Source organism: Chlorocebus sabaeus, chromosome X (genome assembly GCF_047675955.1).
Source record: "Chlorocebus sabaeus isolate Y175 chromosome X, mChlSab1.0.hap1, whole genome shotgun sequence".
Lineage (NCBI taxonomy): Eukaryota > Metazoa > Chordata > Mammalia > Primates > Cercopithecidae > Chlorocebus > Chlorocebus sabaeus.
The window spans coordinates 37,980,214-37,995,731 of record NC_132933.1 but is presented as its reverse complement, the minus strand read 5'-3'; the positions used below and the strand labels follow the sequence as shown (position 1 = coordinate 37,995,731).

The following is a 15,518-nucleotide window of genomic DNA, read 5'->3' as shown; positions in this document are numbered from 1 at the left end:
CTTTTTCTAAATCACATAAGGCACAGACTAGTAGCAGCTCTGTCTGTTCTAGGGAAATAATCAGGGTGTTACTTGGTATAATTGGTGAAATTAATAAGGGAGAGAATATTTCAAAGGAAGAGAGATGAGTTGAAGCATCTATAGTTGAAGAATGGCTTGAACCTTGGCTTCTGAGCATGCTCAACAGTACATGCCCTTCAGTTGGAGAAATTTGAATATAACATTAAGCCAGCAGGGTATGGTGGCTCAAGTCTGTAATCCCAGCGCTTTGGTGGGGGCCAAAGCAGGTGGATTGCTTGAGCCCAGGAGTTCTACATCAGCCTGGGCAACATGACGAAAACCCATCTCCACAAAAATAAAAATAAAAAATTACCCGGGTGTGGTGGTGCACGCCTGTCATCCCAGCTACCCCGGAGCCTGAGGTGGGAAGATCTCCTGAACCTGGGAAGTTGAAGCTGCAGTGAGTCATGATTGTGCCACTGCACTGCAGCCTGGGCGACAGAGTGAGACCTAATCTCCAAATATACATATATGTACATGTGTATGTATATGTGTGCGTGCGTGTGTGTATAAAACATTAGCCCAAAAGCAATTTCCTATTTAATGATTCATTTTTGTTGTTTGTTTAGCTGTGTTCTGTATTTTAAAAAATACATACATGACATCCTGATTTTCCACAATAGAGAAATTAAATGATAAATGATTCATAGATCTACAGTTCCCCAGGTGATTCTGATGTACACAACTTAGTTGAGGCCCAGGTAGCCTAAAGAGTATGACAATTGGCCTGGAGGGAGAATCAAACCAGAACCATTATGAACATAAATAAGACAGTTAACCTGCCCCTTACCTGTAGGTAAGGGCATCCTGACATTCACCATTCTGTAATGAGAAGCTCCCGGTAAATGAGGATGCGTGGGACTGAAGAAATTGGAGGAAATTCAAGAAATTTAATTAGAGAAAATAGAATAGCCAAACTACAGCCCAAGGCTGAGGCCACTGGAGATAAAACTGTTTAGGACATATGCTCTGGCAAGATACCAGTAACAAAATCTGGCAGCCACATGGCTCTCTGATGAGGCTTACCTTTAGCCAGTTTCAATATGAAGAGTTGTCCTTTATATATAGCTTATATCCCGCCTTGCTTTCTGCCCCCGTCAGCGTTTCAGTTGCTTATCTCAGGATCTTCTCCAAATGTATTATTCCTGTCTTGTACATAGACCAGAACTATAAAAAAGAGCCCGGATGCAGACACCTCAAGGATTTACAAAAAAAAAAAAAAAAAAAATAGGATGACTGCTTACTGGTTTTTCCTCCAATTTGTCTTAATAATGTTCAACATTTTCCTGATTATTTTGACCGAAACAATACTTGGGCAGCTGTCCTCAGGGAATAGTCTATAAAGGACTCTTGGCACCCCTTCCAGGGATGACAAGTCAGAACTTGTCATTTTAACATATGCTTGAAGAAATCAAGAAGTAAGGAGATTTTAGGGGGAGAAATATAGATGTGATTTGAAAAGCCAATTCAAATAGAGATAAGTTGTTGGGATGGACTTCTATGGTAGGAAAAAAAAAAAAAAAGAGTAGAGGCCAGGCGCAATGGCTCACACTTGTAATCCCAGCACTTTGGGAGGCTGATGCAGGGGGATTTCTTGAGCCCAGGAGTTCAAGACAAGTCTGGACAACATAGTAAAACCCCCTCTAAAACTAGCTGGGTATGGTGGCACTTGCCTGTAGTCCTACATATTTAGTAGGCTGAAGCAGGAGGATCGCTTGAGACAAAGAATTTGATGCTATGGTGAGCTATAATTGTGCCATTGCACTCTAGCCTGGGCAACAGAAAGAGATCCTGTTTCTAAAAAAGAAAAAAAAAAAAAGCAGTGGTATAACTGCCTGGGGAGTAATTCTGTCTAGCTAGAATGTAATGTGAATAAAGTCATGATGGATGCGGGGGTTATAAATGTGGGTTGGGACCAATGTACTCATGTACTTTCTCTTCAAATATAATTTGTTAAAATGATAATTTAGGCCAATCTCAAGGCCAATTTTAAGAAGATTCTGCCATTAACAGTTAAGATATCTCTAAAATGGGATAATAGAATCTATTCTATTTTCCTTACCAGAATACTGTGATTACCAGATGGCACAAGGGTTATGGAAGACCTTGGGTAATTGACAAGTTGTCAATTACAATTACAGAGTGGTCACACTGCCTACAAAATTCCCCATCAGCTCCTTCTACTCATCTCTAAGCTCTTATATTATATGTCCTACAATGCTATGTTGACTGTAATCAAAATACTTCTTGGTTTAAAAACTTTCAAAGGTGGGGTTTTCTTTAAGTTTAAAGTTCTTTTCTCTAAGGCTCCCACTTTTGTATCTACTTTCTACTTATCCCAAATTCTAGTATAGCATGATTTTCTGTTATGGAAATCAAGCAGGTTTTCTCCATTACGCTCTGTCCTTCTGTGTTTTCATAATCCTAATGTTTACTCTCCATTTAACCAGATTACTCAATGGATCATGAGACTATCTGGAGTCTGTAGCTTCCAGAAGCCTCTCTGGAGTATTTGTTTTGCATTTATTCTGAAGAATGCTCTGCCAGAAATAAAAAGTTGACAGACAGCAGATTTTTAAGAGTATTGGAAGGCACAAAAGTATAATGGCTAAGAGAGGAGTTGGATTGCCTCAATCTATAATCCTGGCTTTATCTGTTTCCTCTTTATGATATAGGATCGTTTCAACTGTTGAGTTAGATAGCATATGGAAACTGCTTAGCACCAGGCATGATGTATACGGAGTGCTTAATTAGTGTTACCTATTATCATCATTGTCATCACTATATAAATAATAAAGTTGACTGTTTTGATTTGTAAGTATTCTATATGAATATGTATGCAAAAGCATTTCAATCTAATAAGCAACCACAAGGCTAATCTCCATTACTTATGCGTAGTCAAAGTACATAGATTCATGGCTTATGCCTCAGATAATTGAAAACCCACCACTTTCATTTAGGTGGCTGTTTGGAAAAAATACGTCACAATTGCATAATGCTTTATGATTTAAAAGAACCTTTTAAGCATATTTGCACTTAAGCCTCATAATAAATGATTAGAAAGATTACTGGACTTTTCCAATACTACACAATAATTGTGCAATAAAACTGATATTAGAACCTAAGTCTTGATCCTTATATCATGAAAGACTTCTTTATTATTTGTTAAGATCCCCTGGACCATCTTGACATCACAAAACAAGTATATGTTAGAAAAGTTTTTATTTTAAGAAAAATATCCAAAAGTTTGCAGCCAGACGCGGTGACTCACATCTATAATCCCAGCACTTGTGGGGACGTTGAGATGGGAGGATTGATTGAGCCTAGGAGTTCAAGACCGGCCTGGGCAACACAGTGGGACCCCATGACTATGAAAAGAACAAACAAACAAACAAAAATGTTTTAATTAAATAAAATGCAAATAAATAAAAGTTTGTATGGCAAATTTATAAAGAAATTTATAAGACTTAAGGTGACCAATGGAATAGGCATAATAGAATGCCCATTCCCCTCAAAGCCCAAAGACAATGTAAGACTTTCTTTGTGACTGCCCAGATTGTAAATTTCATCATGTTTCAGGCTCTCAGACCTCAGTGGTCAGAGATACTCAAGGGGAATTTTATTTAAGACCATTAAGTGTAAAAAGCAGCTACAGATGGAGTACTTCTATAATTTTACTTCATCCTTGGTGAAAGATATTTTCATTCCATGCTGGGAACTGTTCTTTTTCCATCACTCAGATTACTTTATGAGCTATTTGCTTTGCCAGTAACTACTTTTCTTCCTCTTTTAATGGAATGAAATGGGCAAGGTTAAGGCTCATTATCAAATTGGAATGCAGAAGCAACATTTACCATACTTCAAATTTGCCACTGTAGAAACTGTAAAAAATATATGTATATTCTTTGTATAACATTATGTATGTTAGTAATATCAAAAAATAATAAAATAAAATCCCCAGAATTTTCTGCTTTCTCAAATAAATTCATTAAGTGTAAAGAAAGAACTCATTTTTAAGATCTTCTGATTTACACATTCAAAGCATTGAGAGGGTAGATTCCAGATTGATAACCATAAGGGTCTTTAAAGTGGTATTTTTAGGCAGGGCACGGTGGCTCATGCCTGTAATCCCAGCATGTTGGGAGGCCAAGGCGGGTGGATCTCCTAAGCTCAGGAGTTTGAGACCAGCCTGGGCAACATGGAGAAACTCCATTTCTACCAAAAATACAAAAAAAAAAAAAAATAGCCTGCCATGGTCGCGTGCCTGTGGTCCCAGTTACTCAAGAGGCTGAGGTGGGACGATCGCTTGAGCAACAGGGAATATATATATATATATATATATATATATATATATATATATATATATACAGTTTTTTTTACAGTTTCTGCATTGGCAAATTTGAAACACACAAACACACACACACATACACACACATACACAATAAGTTTGTTACCCACTGAAAAACTCTGAAGAGACCTTGATGCATTCAAAGCTATGAAATTTAGTGAAATATTTAAACTCACTAAAAACAAGCAATTGAAGTAAGATATTTCATGTTTCTTAAAATTTTAACTGTCCAAAAGATTTTGAATTCTCAGAATGTAGGGTTAGTCTCTCTATCTGTATATGAATATAAAATTAGTTACCAGTCATTACATAATAAATAAAATTTTTAAAATTTCAATCCTCCTTCTTCTATAACAAACTAAATATCAACAAATTTTAGGCTGGGCACGGTGGCTCATGTCTGTAATTCCAGCACTTTGGGAGGCTGAGGCAGGCGGATCGCCTGAGGTCAAGAGTTCAAGTCCAGCCTGGCCAACACGGTAAAACCCCATCTCTACTGAAAATATAAAAATTATCCAGGCGTAGTGGTGAGTGCCTGTGGTCCCAGCTACTCAGGAGGCTGAGGTACAAGAATCACTTGAACCCAGGAGATGGAGGTTGTAGTGAGCCAAGGTCATGCACTGCACCCCAGTCTGCATGAGAGAGGGAGACTCTGTCTCAGAAAAAAGAAAAGAAAAGAAAACAAAACAAATTTTATTTCTGGATATGAGTCGGTGAATAGATCACACTAACTGATAGAGAGAATGGGGAAAAAAGGAATGATAATTGTGTAGCACAGTACCTATTCTAAGGTTCACATTCTATATGGAACAGGGCATACGACATCACTTTTTGTTATTTTCAAAAAATATAAAGATACTCAAAGTTCAAGATTAATGATTTTATGCTATAACACCTCAACACACTAAAGAAACAATTATAGGGAAATACATATAACATTATTGGTAAGACACACACACTGACAACTTGGCTATCTGCTTGATTGAGTATAAATGTATGTGCCTTCAAAACAGGGCTTAGACTTTTAGCATAAGAATAAAACTGCAGATACTTTTTTAAAATGCTACTTTATTTGTTTACTTATTGAGATGGAATTTCACTCTGTCACCCAGGCTGGAGTGCAATGGTGCAATCTCAACTCATTGTAACCTCTGCCTCCCCGGCTCAAGCAATCCTCCCACTTCAGCCTCTTGAGTAGCTGGGACCAGAGGTACGCAACCATGCCAGGCTATTTTTTTTTTTTTTTGTATTTTTGGCAGAAATGAGGTTTCTCCATGTTGCCCAGGCTGGTCTCAAATTCCTGAGCTTAGGAGAGCCACCCGCCTTGGTCTCCCAACATGCTGGGATTACAGGCATGAGCCACCGTGCCCTGCCTAAAAATGCCACTTTAAAGACCCTTATGGTTATCAGTCTGGAATCTACCCTTTCAGTGCTTCGAATGTCTAAATCAGAAGATTTTAAAAACTCGTTCTTTCTTTACACTTAATGGGTTTATTTGGGAAAGCAGAAAATTTGGGGGATTTTATTTTATTATTTTTTGATATTATTAACATACACTTTAGATAGATCTACAATGCCAATTTATAACTAAGGCAATTATCTGAGTAAGTCAGACCAAAATATCCACTCTTACCTGCTTTTATGAAGCATTTTGCTCTGTTCTTCAATGCTCAAGTTGCAGCACTGAAGTGGTGTCTCAAGTGATAATAAAGTTGATGTTAAACTCTCCATATGTCTTAAATAATAAGTCTTAGAAGTGGAACAGGAGTGATCCTCTATTAACCACCTACTTTCCTAAATGAGGAAACTCAAGCCCAGAGAGGTGAAATGGCTTGCCCCATATCGTGAAACTAAATGTTGGCACAGCTGGAGTACAACTAGGTCTCCAGCTTTATGGTCTAGTGTACTTCTAACTTCAAGAAACAGACTGAGACCGGGCGTGATGGCTCATGCCTATAATCACAGCACTTTGGGAGGCCGATGTAAGAGAATCACTTGAGCCCAGGAGTTCGAGTTCAGCCTGGGCAACGTGGCAACACCCTGTCTTTACCAAAAAAGAAAAGAAAGAAAAAATAAGAGACCACCACAAGTTTTAATTGGTTGCGCCCAAAAGTATAAAATAAGTTTATCAGGCAATACATCTCTGTGCATACCAACCACACGGGAGCTCATTCTCAGCAAGGCTGCAAAAAAAAAAAAAAAAAAAAGTATATAAAGGTTTCTGTTTAATGGAACTTTCTTGCTTTTAAAATGATAACAGAAGTAGCTGGGCGTGGTGGCTCATGCCTAGAATCCCAGCACTTTCAGAGGCCAAGGTGGGCGGATCACTTGAAGTCAGGAGTTCGAGACCAGCCTGGACAACATGGTGAAACTCCGTCTCTACTAAAAATACAAAATTAGCTGGGTGTGATGGTGTACATCTATAGTCCCAGTTATTCAGGAGGCTGAGGCAAGAGAATCGCTTGAACCCGGGAGGCAGAGGTTGCAATGAGCCAAGATAGCACCACTGCACTCCAGCCTGAGTGACAGACTTATTATATCTGGTAGTTTTTTTGTAGGTTCTTCTCTGTAGAAGATCATGTTATATGTGATTAAGTAGAACTTTAACTGCTTTCCTTCCAATTTGGATGCCTTTTATTTCTTGCCTTATTACACTGAGTAGAACTTCTAGTACAATGTTGAATAGAATTGGGGAAAGCAAACCTCATCTTATTCCTGATCTTAAGAGCAGCCTTTCACTTTTTTTCCCTTTATTGATACATAATATTTGACATATTTATGGGGAAATTGTCAGTGCTTCTTACATGCATAAAATGTGTAATGATCAAGTCAGGGTATGTGAGGTATCAATCACTTTGAGTATTGATCATTTCTGTGCCTTGGTAACATTTCATATCCTCTTTTCTATCGAAAAGCATTCACTTTTTTAAACCATTAATGTGATATAGACTACAAAGTTTTCATGGACAACTTTGGCCAAATTGAGAAAGTTTCTTTCAATTTCTAGTATCCTGAGATACTAGACATGACATCTTTTTAAACTTTTGCAGGTTTTTGAAGGTTAAACAAAAGATAAAATAATCATCATAAACAGAAGGACATCAATGTTTTTCCATTAAAAAGATTCCTGAGAGCCATTAAAAAGATTCCTGAGAGGGCAGATGTTATATATGAAAGTGCCTAAATAGAGTTCTTTTTACGAGACAGGGTCTTGCTCTGTTGCCCAAGGTGAAAGGCAATGGTACAATCACTGCTCACTGCAACCTCGACCTCCTGGGCTCGACTGATCCTCTCACCTTAGCCTCCCACCTTGCTTCCCAAGTAGCTGGGACCACAGGCATGCGTCATCATGCCTTTTATTTTATTTCATTTTTGTAGAGACAAAGTCTTACTATGTTGCCTAGGCTGGTCTTGAACTCCTGGCCTCAAGCAATCCTCCTGCTTTAGCCTCCCAAAGTCCTGGAACTACAGACGTGAGCCACCGCACCCGGCCTAAATAGAGTTCTTACGCATTTCTAGAGACAGCTCAGGGACTTATTGTTACATGTTCTTCTGCAAATGACTTCAAAAGAAGAGGGTGTAAAAATCATATTTTTAATAAAGAGGTTGAAGAAAGTATAAAAAATGTTTCAAAAACAATAATTTTTAAAATATAATAATGATTTTAAAAGTTATTTCATCATCACATATATCTGCCATAATGGAATTATAACTTTAATAGGAAGCTGTCTCGAGTTTTGTAAAGAGGTTTTCTTATGACACAATAAAGCAAATACTAAAAATCAGTAATATTTCCTACAAGTTTTGGTTGCACACCTGGGTGTGGTGGAATGTGCCTGTAGTCTCAGCTATGCTGGAGGCTGAGGTGGGAGGATCACTTGAGCCCTGGAATTTGAGGCTGCAGTAAGCTATGCTCATGCCACTGCACTCCAGCCTGGGCAACAGAGCAAGACCATGTCTGGAAAAAAAAATGTGAAGAAGATGTATCTATTTTTTGTTGAGATGAGGTCTCACTCTGTTGCCCAGGCCAGTCTTGAATTCCTGGCCTCAAGCGATCCTCCCATCTCAGCCTCCCAAAATGCTGGGATTACAGGCATGAGTCATGGTGCCCGGCCTGAATTATGAACCTTTCATGCATTTGTGAACCCTCTGATGGACGTGTGAATTGAATGTTCATTGAAATGATCAGAACAGGTAAAGCACCTGATTTATATATTTTGGGAAGTGAGAGTCTTTAATTATAGGAAAAGTCTACATGAGGTCTACATATTTATTTTTCAAATTGATGTGACTCAGTGCCATAGACTCCCTCCCTCCTCCACCCATTTATACTGAGCCTTCTTATTCAGAACAGCAGAAAGTTGAGGCACTTAAAGTTGAAGCACTTATCTGAATGATTAAACCCAGATCAACAAGTGAAGAGCAATTGTAACAGCACAAAAAGAAGACCAAAAAGGGGCTTTTTGTTCTTTTTTTTTTTTTTTTTTTTTTTTTTTTTTTTTTTTTTGCAGAGGGGTGCAGGGCTTTAAAATAATTCATTTATGAACTGAATGGTCTTCTTCACAGAAGATCTTTCCATTCATTCAAAGAAATATTGCATGCTGAGGAGACATGCAGGAAGGGGAAAAGATGAAAACCCAGGGAATAAAAAGCAAACCTGCCTCCTAAAAATTAATGAGTCAACTGGAATATTGCATAATCAAACAATGTTGTCTAAGGTTAAGGTTGCTAGATATGGCATGAGGCACACTTATACTAAAAAAAATTATTTATTGTTTATCTCAAATTCAGATTTAACTGGGCATACTGTCATTTTATTTGCTAAATCTGGCAACTCTAATAAGGTGTTATACCCTCACATCTGTGGCATTTAAAATTCAGAGTTGGGTTTTATAATTTAACATCCTTTAAAAAGCAAAGCATTTTTACACTGCTGTGTGTAGGGGAAAAAAAAAACACTCTTTCTTCCCCGACTGTACAAAAAAAAAAAATTGAAACCTAACTGTTCCATGATTTTTGTAAAGGTTTTGCAAAATTCATTCACAGAAATTAGATTCTAAGTTCCTATGTGATGTCAACATCAATGTAAGACAAAGTTCTAGGATTGTAAGTTTTCCAGTTATCTGCGGATAACCTTCTCAATCAGAGCATTGTATTTATGTATTAATGCCAGAGTTTATGTTTCAGTGAGCTTGGGGGAAGGGGAAAAATTCAGGAACACCGCTTTGCTATTAGTCCTGGCACAGTGAGCACAATGTAGGCTCTGTATCTGCTTAGTACTTGCTGAGCAACAGAGGGTTAACATCTTTTTCAATGTTGCCACTCAAATTGCTGCTTACCATCTAAAGTACAGGGCACAGAGTGGAGAGAAAGGCCACAAGGGTCATTATGCTTTGGTTGGAAAAGACGTATTATTATTTTCATTCTATTCAATGCCAACAACCCATTTATTAAAGGACAGAATTGGAAATTCTCCACTTTACTCTTGAGGACTGTTTTATTTCTACAACCTGAGGAAAAGAAAGAAGGCTTTACAAATGGATCACTGCAGTTGTCAGGGCCTTTTGATGCCCACAGGCGGCCCTCATCCAATTACACTATGCTCATTGTTGAAACAATTGAATTTCGTTTCATCCTTATATTGTGTTTAAATTTTTTTGGATGTTGTCTAGCTGCTGCTGTAGAATTCAAATATTTTAACATCTGGTAGCTGAGCCTTGAAACCAACATGTTATTTGGTCAGTCACTGAAGGAAATTAATTACATAAGGTTTCAGCTTGGAGAAATCTCTCTCTTCTGTAAAGATATGTTCTATTTCATTTGTACCACCATGTGTCACTTATTCCTTTTTGCTGTGTATTATAGTTGTGTACATGGTTCATCTCCCCTATTCAACCATGTAGTCTGCTCATCTTAATCTGCTCATGCAGAATTTTATATTATACACCATAGTTTCTTTCAGCTTAGTTTTTTGTTTGTTTGTTTGTTGTTAATACAGACAGTCTACCTCTGTTGCTCACTCTTGTCTCAAACTCCTGGGCTCAAGCGATCCTGCCGCCTCAACCTTCCAAAGTGCTAGGATTACAGGCGTGAGACACCATGCCCAGTCACATCACATCATAGTTTTTGTTTTTGCTTTATTTTGGTTTGGTCTTTTTTTGTGGGGGAAGTATCATAGGTTCTTGATAAATATTTGTTGAATTTGGCCGGGTGCAGTGGCTGATGCCTGTAATACCGGCATTTGGGGAGGCCAAGTTGGGAATTTGAGACCAGCCTGGGCAACACAGTGAGAATGTGTCTCCACAAAAAAAAAAAAAAAAGAAAGAAAGAAAAAAAGAAAAGAAAAAAATTAGCTGGGCGTGGTAGCCTGTGCCTGTAGTCCCAGCTACTTGGGTGGCTGAGGTGAGAGGATGGTTTGAGCTCAGGAGTTCGAGGCTGCAGTGAGCCATGATTGGTGTCACTGCACTCCAGCCTGAATGACAGAGCGTGACCCTATCTCAAAAATGGATAGATAGATAAATAGATAGGTGGATAGATAGATAGATAGATAGATAGATAGATAGATAGATAGACAGATAGATTTGTTGCGTGGATGAATGTGTGAACTGTTTTTTTGTTTTTATTTTTTTTTTTGTACAATGATCAGAGGCATACCCAGATGTGTGGGGCTTCCAAGCAAATAACTCAAAAAAGAATTACTTCCCTTTCATTAACTTGAAATAAAAGGCTTTAGACTTCTGTTATCCAGGACTACTTGGACGCAGAAAGAGGAGAAAGGTTTTGGCATTTTCCCCACAGACAAAATCTAAACTTCTTGGGCCCCTGTTGGTAGATACAGAGGTTTAATTATATTAAATAAAATTAAATAATAGTGGTAAGAAGTGAGTGTTAACTCTAAGTGCAGTGTATTCCAGAGTCTTAAAGCAGGCCTTTTTTTTTTTTTTTTTTTTTTCCTGAGACAGAGTCTCGCTCTGTTGCCCAGGCTGGAGTGCAGTGGCGCGGTCTCAGCTCACTGCAAGCTCCGCCTCCCGGGTTCACACCATTCTCCTGCCTCAGCCTCCCTAGTAGCTGGGACCACAGGCACCCGCCACCATGCCCGGCTAATTTTTTGTATTTTTAGTAGAGACAGGGTTTCACTGTGTTAGCCAGGATGGTCTCGATCTCCTGACCTCGTGATCCGCCCGCCTTGGCCTCCCAAAGTGCAGGGATTACAGGCTTGAGCCACCGCGCCTGGCCTAAAAGCAGGTCTTTTATTCATTATTAGTTGGATTTTAGGTCAGTGTAGTTTTGCATATCTGTAGGATGACTTGAATGTAGCCAAAGAGAGGATGACAAACACTGGAGGGCTAGAAATGTTACTCTGGAATAGGGAACAGAGATGTGAAAAAACCCTTGGATACAACCATGGGAAGAACAGTGCATAGTAAGAATAATGAGGAAGGGGCCACGTGAAAAAAGTTGGAGGCTAATTTAGAGATTCCGCTGAGAAGAAGACCAAGAGAATATATTTAGTATTCAAGAGGCTAAGGACATAATTTTGAATCTAGAGAGAGGTGGTCCTAGATTCCAGATCAAAGGCAATGTTCTTCCTTAAAAATACAGGTGGGAGGGAAGGAGAAAACATGAAATACAAAGAGAATGAAGAGATAGATGGTGAGGTCAAGCAAAAAATGCTAAAACTAGTGAGGAAGAATTGAGGATCCCACAGAATAAGGCTAAAGTAATGAGTTTAGGCACTCTACTGGAAAATCAGATTAAGACTTTTGAAATCTGATTAATCAACTTAAAAAGGATACTGGTCCTTACTATGTACCAGTCATTGTACCAGGTTCTTTTTCTATTATATCTTATTTAATCTTCAAATAACTAAATAAAAATGTTTATCTCCATTTTCCAGATTTCAAAAAATGTGGCTCATATACATTATATTCAAGATCACACAGATAGTGGGAAATTGAAAAAGAATTCCAACTCAGGAATAATTTAAGGGGTTCCTGACAGACTTGAATCCCACATCCTTTCCAGTACACTTAATGAATGGAGCTTGACTCAGAAGGGTTAAAATAACTATGCATCTCTATATTTACTGCTATATAGTTTATTTGTTACCCTCTGAGATTTGATAACACTGGAATATAGTAATTTTGTAATAAATAAAGGCAACTGAAATCCTAAAGAGGATGGAGGTCAGAAGGGAAATTACATTGCTCGGAAAGCGTATTTCCCCTTTCCTGAAGGTGTGACAACAGAAAAATACATGCCTGGACTCTCTCCACCACCTCTCAACCCCCGTATCTCTCAATTCCCTAATTCTAGGAACTAGTTTTATGTAGTCACCTCTTACAGGTGTGCCCTCACCTCATGTGCCAACTCAATCCAGATTCTAAATGGGGGAGGGGAAAGGCAAAGCAACTTGGTGGCTATTTACATCACTCAGTTCATATCACATCACTCAGACTGAGACCTTTTGTTCCACTTTTGATGTAGATCCTGTCAATAACTTGTGCTCCTTCTGACTTTAATAGCTCTTCAATTGATTTCCTGCTTTCTCCCTCCCTTCCCCATCCCGCTACTTCAAATCATTTCAGGGACCGTATTACTTGACCTTAAACTCTACACTTGTCAACACTGACTCACTGGTTCCTGAAGCCACATCTTCCAGATGCTGACCACTACTAGCACTTCATCCAATTCTATTATTAACAATAATAAAACTGATGAAGCACTGTTAAATTTGTTCTTTTACCTGGACCTTACAATCGTGTATACTTGGGTGCATGTATATCTTTTTAAAAATTGTTGTTGGGACCTTACACGTCATGAACTTAGCTAACTCATTAAGTCTAATCAGATATGTAAAAGAAAGTTAATGATCACAGTCTAAAAACAGAATCTGAACTCTAGAAAGTCTTAATTTGCAATATAGAGCATTGAGGTCCACAGAAATGGCTTTTTACAGAGGATTCCTTTCCCAAATTAAGAAAAACACTATATGATTCCTTGGCACAGAATTAGACCTTACAAAAAGAAACTTCTGGTACATGTATTTTCTTTTTCCTTTTCTTTTTTCGAAACAGGGTCTCACTCTGTTGCCCAGGTTGGAGTGCAGTGACCATCACTCAACCTCCAGGGCTCAAGTGATCCTCCCACTTCAGCCTCCTGAGTAGCTGGGACCACAGGTCCCAGGCGCACCACCATGCCTGGCTAATTTTTTAAATTTTTGGTAGAGATGGGTTCTCCCTATGTTGCCCAGACTGATCTCCAACTCCCAGGCTCAAGACTGGTCTCCAACTCCCAGGCTCAAGTGATCCACCCACCTCAGCCTCCCAAAGTGCTGCGATTACAGGTGAAAGACATCACAATTACAGGTGAGAGCCACCACAATTACAAATGAGTTCCTTATCCTCATTTGAAGGATAAGGAACTTGAAGAATTGTGAGTCGTTCTCAGACATGAGGTTAGCAGAGCTCCTTTTTCGGATTTTAATACTTAAAATCCAGTACTCTTAGACTTAAACCCTGTTGTATTCTGACTATTCCTTTTCCTATTAACTGATACACTGTTTTTTGTTTTGTTTTGTTTTTTTGGGTTTCTTCTCTAAGACAGGGTCTCACTCTGTCGCCCATGCTGGAGTGCAGTGGTGAGATCAGAGCTCAAAGCCTCAACTTCCCAGGGTCAAGCAATCTTCCTGCCTGGGCCTCTCAAAGTGCTGGGATTACAGGTGTGAGCCAACGCACCTGGCCCAGATCTGTCTTTGAACTCAAGTCCTCACATGCTTGTGTTTTGTCCTTTGCCTCCATGGGTGTTTCTCTATCACCTAGAAATTCTCAAATATTAGAGGGCACCAAAATCACCTGGGACGCTTGTTAAAATGTGGATTCAGGGACCTCAACCCCAAGAGATCTGATTTAGGATGTCTGGAGGAGGGACTCAAGAATCTCCATTTTAACAAGTATCCATGTGATTCTGATGCAGGGAGTCCAAAGACCACCCTTTGAGAAATGCTATTTTAACTAGTTTGAAACAAAGCTCCAGTCAAATAATTCTGAAAGTGAAAATGCTGGGGTATTATTCAATTTGAGTGTTGTGTTGCCTTGAGTTATAGGGCTCTTACACAATGTGAAATGAATAATGTGGAATGTTGTTCACTGCAATAAAATGTCAACATTTCCAGTCTTTTTTCAAAAGACTTCTTAAGAGTTGCTCTTTCCACACACGGTCCTGTTTAAAAGGAATTACAGCTGCTCCTACTTTTATAACTAGCACGTCCAAATCTGCCTATAAAATATTTAAAATGAACAAAGTACAATTACAGCTATATTTACAGTTGTGTAGAACAAATCCATTGCCTTCAAAATTATAAGTCTGGCTAAGTAAAACTAACCAAAAACTCTACTGAAAAACAATGGAATTTTAAAGCACATAAGCAATGGAACAAATCACATGTGGAAAAATCAATAGATTTAGACTACACAAAAATGGAAAAAGTTGAAGCTCAAAAGCCATTACTAAACAAGAAAACCTAAAACACAAGCCACAAACTGGGAAAATATTTGCAACAAACATTAAGAAGGGTTGATAGATTTGAAATATAAAAAAGCTCACAAACGTCAAAAGGGAACATGGATAAAGAACAAGAACAGAGATAAATACATATGGGACAAGTTTAAGAACTTAATGGTATACATACTTTTTAACATTCAGCATTTTAAAATACCAGTGATATATACCATTTTTGTCAGTCAAATTAAGAACTTTTAAGGGATTAATTGAGAGAAATTTCAGTGAAATGGATAGGCACTCACAAACACTGCTAGTATAATAGATGGGCAAATTGGTGTAAAGTTTTGGTTTTTTGTTTTTTTTTTTTTTAAAAACAAGGTCTCACTCTGTCGCCCAGGCTGGAGTGCAGTGGCACAATCACAGCTCACTGCAGACTCAACCTGTAAGGCTCAAGGGATTCTCCCACCTCAGCCTCCTGAGTGGCTGGGACTACAAAGGGCCACCATGTCCAGCTAATTTATTTATTTATTTATTTATTGTAAAGTTGGGGGACTCACTTTTTTGCCCAGCCTGGTCTCAAACTCCTGGGCTCAAGTGAATCCTCCCT

The 15,518-nt window shown here is 38.6% G+C and overlaps 1 long non-coding RNA gene across 4 annotated transcripts in view; it reads right to left on the bottom strand.

Annotated features, from left to right (window-relative positions):
- Positions 1 to 901: 901 nt before the first annotated feature.
- LOC103247414 (uncharacterized) overlaps positions 902 to 15,518 on the bottom strand; it is a 33,194-nt gene continuing 18,577 nt past the window's right edge. For 2 of the 4 annotated variants that reach the window (XR_005237481.2, XR_005237483.2), the window contains one exon: positions 3,274 to 3,428. This is a non-coding gene — a long non-coding RNA (uncharacterized lncRNA). Of the gene's footprint in view, positions 1,256 to 3,273; positions 3,429 to 6,561; positions 6,592 to 15,518 lie in introns of those variants that run through there. The other 2 variants (XR_012091914.1, XR_012091913.1) reach the window with 2 other exon arrangements.